This window comes from Hypanus sabinus, chromosome 12 (assembly GCF_030144855.1).
Source record: "Hypanus sabinus isolate sHypSab1 chromosome 12, sHypSab1.hap1, whole genome shotgun sequence".
NCBI lineage: Eukaryota > Metazoa > Chordata > Chondrichthyes > Myliobatiformes > Dasyatidae > Hypanus > Hypanus sabinus.
This window is the reverse complement of record NC_082717.1, coordinates 86,822,692-86,828,768: the sequence shown is the minus strand read 5'-3', so window position 1 is coordinate 86,828,768 and position 6,077 is coordinate 86,822,692.

Genomic DNA, 6,077 nt, shown 5'->3' with positions numbered 1-6,077 from the left:
ACTTTGCCCAACTCTGTCGCAACACCTTTAAGCAGGTACTGATAACAAAGCGTACTTTCAACCAATCAGAAACTAGTTTATGCAATCAATCAGCCAGAATCTCTTAAAGGCCCATAATACATGAAAAGTATTTTATAAAGTTGGATGTACCATTCAAGTTAACATTCAACTGTTATTTTCTAGGTACTTTTGGCCACAAAAAATACGATATTTCCTGTTCATCTGTTTGGAACTCCCAAAGAGGTCTGACTTCCAATTCCGAAGCATTTGCAATGTGATGCGGACATGTATGCATACATGCATTTGCAATGTGATGCGGACATGTATACATACATGTATGTATGTATAAAGTATGTTAGGATGACACAGAATATAGTTAGAGGGTATACAGTTACAGTAACCATTGATTTAATAAATACAAGCAAGAACTAGTCTTCAAACTACTTGTCATTTACATGCTGTAACTGGTTTCAAAGTTACAAAAACAGCTGCATAAACAAATACCATTTTCTTTGTGAAGGAAGCAGGCTACCTGCCCACCGGCCACTTAAGAGATATGCTTTGGAAACTGACAGGACAATCATGTAGAAAAGCAAATGAGGCATTCTCATATACCTCGACCCAAGGTAATGACAACAGGGTGAGGTTACTGGATTCATGTTGAAACTCCAGCACTGAGAGGGAACTATGACATCTATTGTTTCTAAGCACCATTGAAACTAGGCATTAGACATTGTGAAATTTACACCACTGTGAAAGGGATAAATGAGACCCTGTGTCTCCAATCCCAGAATGTGATCAAAGGAGCTCCTCGATTGCCTACTTGTCCACTTAGCACATCAAACATGGCCATAACCATATTTACTGTATCAACAATATTTGGGGGTGCTTGTGTATCCAGAGACATTCTTCATAATCATGTAGAGAAAGGATGTTGTGAGTGTATGGTGATGTCTTCATAAAGTTTTAGAATATTGACATTAACTTTTTCTCTAAACACAGATGTTTACAGATCTCATCACTTAATTGTGTTCCCACTGTAAATGTATAATACTATGGAATAATTTGTTCATTTGCAAACAATGTATTATAACTTTGCTAAATTGTCTTTGCACCTAAAAGTAGAAAAACTCGATGTATTGAGTTTGAGATTATTCCACCTAGTCTCCCCTTTGTATTTACTTGTGCTGTTATATCTGCAGTTCCAAACTCCTTGAGGCAGTTTTAAATTCAGTTTTTCTTTGTGTTAACCCAGAACATCAGACACAATAGGGAGCATATGACTAGTTTCCACAAATATTTAACTGCCTTTGTATCCATAATATAAGATTTGACAGATCTTCACACATGCTCCAAGTTACTTAAAGGAGGCAATGAGTTGCTTCTACCCATTTAAGGCCAAAATCTGACTCACCAATTTATCTTTCCTTGGAGGGAGACTACTGTAAAGATTGAAATTGGGTACCTAAATCCAAAGTACAGACAAGAAGACCCTCATGACTTCCAATTATCTAACTATCTGCTGTATTGCTGTATGATCAACTCACGAGTATGTTATTTCTGTGCTTACACTTAGATGAACCATGTTGTCCATAATTTTAAGATCAAGTAATTTTAGTTCTCTGCGTTCTCTTTGGTTACTTCTTCTCACTACCACTAAATAATTAATGTCTTTCTTCAGCAGTATTAGGTAATGAAGTCAACTTAGACACATCAAGTCAGTGACAGCGTAATCAAATTCAGACAAGGTAATGCTCTGGAGGTGGTAATGTCTCACATAATCGTTGGTGAGCTTGACACTGGCCCAAAAAGCATAGCAATAGCTCATGTAAGCTTTATGTCTTACTTAATCCACTATTAGGCATTATTTTGCTGTACTTTCAGCAGTTTTTATAAAAAAATGAAGGATTATCTTCTGCAGTTAGCATGAACATACATGGAGTGAGGGAATAAAAAGTGAACAGCTCAAGCATTTTTTTCATACATTGGTCACTTGACAAGAAGAAATATTAAAACCCCCTCCCACAATGGCTAGAGATAATAAAAGCTCTCACTGGCCATTGGAGAGGTACCAAATGATTGCAGTGTTGCAAATACTATTCCTTTGTTCAAGAAAAGGAGTAGAGCTAATACAGGGAATTAGAGACAAGTGAGTTTTCCTTTTTGACTGTAGGCTCATTCAGAAAGTCAAGAGGCTTGGGAGTCAAAGAAACCTGGCTGGGTGGATAAAGAATTGGTTTGTCCACAGAAGGCAGAGACTGGTAGTGGATGGAGAGTTTTCTGTCTGGAGGTCAGTGACCAATGGTGTTCCATGCGGATCTGATTTGGGACTTATGCTTTTTGTGATCTTTATAAATGATATGGATGAGGAAGTGGAAAGGTAGGTTAGTAAGTTTGAAGATGACACAAAGGTTGGTGAAATTGTGGATAGTGTATAGGGGTGCTGTAGGTTGTAACAGGAATTGACATCATGCAGAGCTGGGCTGAAAAGTAGAAGATAGAGTTCAATCCAGAAAAGTGTGAAGTAATTCATTCTGAAAGCTCAAATTTTAAGACAGAATACAGGATTAATAGTGGGGTTCTTAGCAGTGTGGAGGAATAATTTATTCTTTTAAAGATACAATGCAGAACAGGACCTTCTAGCCCAATGAGCCACACTGCCGTGCAACCCATCTATTTAACCCTAGCTTAATCATAGGGCAATTTACAAAGACCAACTAACATACTAACTGTTATGTCTTTGGAATGTGGGAGGAAACTGGAGCACCCGGAGGAAACCTCCCTGTTCATCAGGAGGAACATAGAAACTCCTTACAGTGTTGGGATTGATCTCTGAACTGTGACACCCTGAGCTGTAATAGTGTCGCACTAACCATTTTGTTACCATGGTGTCCATCTTGGGGTCCACGTCGATAGAGCCCTCAAATGTGTTGCACAAGTTGATTTATAGAATTGTTGAGGGCATATGGTGGTTTGGCCTAGAAGAACAATAGACTCCACTGACTTAATTTACATATCAGGAAAAACAGCCAATTTAATCAAAGATCCCTCCTCCCTAGTCATTCCCTTGTCTTCCCCCTTACTTTGAGCAAAACATACCAAACCTTGAAAATGTGCTCAATTAAGCTCAAGGACAGTTTCTATCTGCTGTATTAAGAGTCATGAGAAGACCTCTTGCACAGTAAATGTAAACCTTCGATCTCTCAATCTACTTCAGCATGGCCCTTGCACTTGTGTACCTGCACTGCACTTCCCTGTGGTGCTAACTGTATCAGATCCCCATGCTATCATATTTCTGAATGAATATCAACACTACCTCACTACTTTTTTGATACTACTACTTATTTAATAATTTTATTGTACTGCTGCTGCAAATACATCAAATTTCACAACATATGCTGGTGATATTAAACCTGATTCTGAACATTATATTCTGCATTCTAATATTGCATTTCTGCTTGTGCTACCTTAATGTACTTATGTTTTGGAAAGATTTCTATGGATAGCATGCAAAACAAAGTTTTTTTTTACTGTATCTCAGTACATGTAATGATAATAAAACATTTACCCATTCAAGGTTTTTTTAAACAGAGTGATGGGTGACTGGATTGCGCTGCCAGGGTTACTGGTGGAGACAGATATGATAATGGCTTTTCAAAGGCTCTTAGGCACATGAAAAAAGCACAGAATGGAAGGATATGGACCATGTGACATTAGCTTAATTAGTTCAGCAGAACATCATGGGCCAAAGGGCCTTTTCCTGTGCTCTACTGTTCTATGTTTATGTTTTAAAAATCTTAAAACTGGAGAACTGCAGATACTGGAAATCTGAAATAAAACAGAGAATGCTGGAGATACTCAGCAGGCTAGACAGCAATGTAACAGAGAAAGACTGAAACAACACACACAAAATGCTGATGGAACACAGCAGGCCAGGCAGCATCTATAAGGAGAAGCACTGTCAACGTTTCGGGCCAAGACGTTTCAGTCCTGACGAAGGGTCTCGGCCCGAAACGTCGACAGTGCTTCTCCTTATAGATACTGCCTGGCCTGCTGTGTTGCACCAGCATTTTGTGTGTGTTGTTTGAATTTCCAGCATCTGCAGATTTCCTCGTGTTTGCAGAGAAAGACTGAGCTGGGTAGGACTGACACAAACAGGAACGGCTGGTTATCTGAAAACATTGGAATAACTGAGACCTGAGAGTTGCAGTATAGAATAAAGATGAGGTGGCAATTCTCAAGGTGGGTTTTGTTAGAAAAGAGGCGGCTAAATTCACAGAGGTTAGATTTGGTCTGGGGCAGAGAATTAGGTGATACATAACTGAAAATTTTGGGTTACTTTCATAGACCGAATGGAGGTGTTCTGTAAAGCAGCCACCCAATCTGTGCTTGGTTCTCCAATAACAGGAGACCACATCCCCTGAGACCAGTCTTTCTCCCAGGTTGGGATCAAGAGCTAGAGAGCATAGGTGTAAGGATGAGATGGGAAAGGTTTAACAGAAACTTGAGGGGCAACTTTATTACATAAAGTGTGATGTCCATGCAGAATGAGCTGCCAGAGGAAGTGGTTGAGAAAAGTATAACAACAGGTATATGGATTGGAAAGGTTTAGAAGGTTATGGGCCAAACACTGGCAAATGGGACTAGCTTGGATGTGGCATCTTGGGTGGTATGAACCAACTGGGCTGTAGGGACCATTCCTGTGCTGTACAACTCTGAATCTAGGACTCTAAATGAAGGCCACTCAAACACTGGACTGAACATGCATAGTGAAGATGAGCTGTTCAGCATTAGGGAACTGGAAACTGTCAAAGTGATAGAGGGCATCAGAGGCATCAAGGATGTAAGTGAGAATGAAATAGACAAAGGGAGAAAATATAGAAAATACACAAAAAAAGGTATGAGCTAACCAAGATGTGCTTATGGATCTTGGGAAGGAAGCAGAAGAGAGATATACAGAGTTGTGCATGATGAAGAGGAATGAAAGAGCTTGTATTTTAAATTAATATATATTTACAGCTTACAATTTTGGATAAACATACAATTGAAACTTAGTTCTGAAATCCAATGCAATGGGCTTTTCAGAAAATAACACCATTATTTTCAAAGAAGAGCATAAAGTTTATTTACCACCAAGCAGTACAATAATCTCTATAACTTTCCTGCTGTATAGTATGTCCATTACTCTAGCAGGAAGCAAAGCTATTCTGCTGTCAGAATGTTGGCAAATAGTGGTCACATGTTGAGCATTGTGAGAGTGCAGTGATGTGGTGAGCAATGAGTTTACCAATGCACACAGCATTCAGAAGATCAGCAGTACATGATGGGTGAGATAATAGTAATGATAATCACTGTTGGTTGGTGGATTCGATATTTTGATTGTTGTTACACAGAGCTTTCATATTATTTTCTACTTATAACATAGGAGTCCATTTGTGCTTTAAGTGCACCCTTCTGTTCTTTCCATAGCCCTGTAATTCTTCCCTCCCTGCTTCTAACTCCGGTCTTTTTCCCCACCCTCCATGGCATTTCCCCATTGACTCTTACCAATTTTAATTGATGCACCACAGAAACCATTCTGTCTGCATAAATGGCTTGGTAGGGCAAATGCTCTGCACATGACCGCAAGAATCTGCAGAGAGTTGTGGACGCAGCTCAGCACAACAAAAGAACTAGCCTCCTCTTTATGGACTCTGTTTATACTTGTCACTGCCCTGGTAAAGCAGCTAGCATAATCAAAGACCTCGCCACCCACTCTGGATAGTCTCTCTTCTCCCCTTTCCCTTTGGGCAGAAGGTACAAAAGCCTGAAAGCATGTACCACCAGGCTCAAGACCCAGTCCTATTCACTGCTACCAGACTCTTGAAAGGACAACTTGGGTGATAAGATGGACTCTTGGCCTTACAAACTACAGTACCTCATTATAATCTTGCACATAATCATTTACCTGCACTGTTTCAGTAGATTTTACATTTTATTCTGCATTATTATTGTTTAACCATATTCTACCTCAATGCACTACGTCAATGCACAGCCAAAGGTTATCGCACATATTGGTACCAATGGCATAGGTAGGA